The sequence below is a fragment of the Equus quagga genome, chromosome 8 (assembly GCF_021613505.1).
Source record: "Equus quagga isolate Etosha38 chromosome 8, UCLA_HA_Equagga_1.0, whole genome shotgun sequence".
Classification (NCBI taxonomy): domain Eukaryota; kingdom Metazoa; phylum Chordata; class Mammalia; order Perissodactyla; family Equidae; genus Equus; species Equus quagga.
Window position 1 is genome coordinate 41,343,058 of NC_060274.1, and position 222 is coordinate 41,343,279.

Sequence of the window (222 nt, forward strand, 5' to 3'; positions counted from 1 at the left end):
GGGGTGTCCAGGCCCTCTGAGGCAGGCTCGGGGGTGTCCAGGACCTCCTTGTCATGCTTGGGGGTGTCCAGGCCCTCTGAGGCAGGCTTGGGGGTACCCAGGGCTTCCTCATCATGCTCAGGGGTGCCCAGGACTTCCTTGTCATGTTCGGGGGTGTCCAGGCCCTCTGAGGCAGGCTCGGGGGTGTCCAGGACCTCCTTGTCATGCTCGGGGGTGTCCAGG

At 66.2% G+C, this 222-nt stretch overlaps 1 protein-coding gene across 1 annotated transcript in view; it reads right to left on the reverse strand.

The window, feature by feature from the left end:
* NACAD (NAC alpha domain containing) overlaps nt 1-222 on the reverse strand; it is a 9,325-nt gene that overhangs the window by 4,759 nt on the left and 4,344 nt on the right. The window lies entirely within an intron of this gene.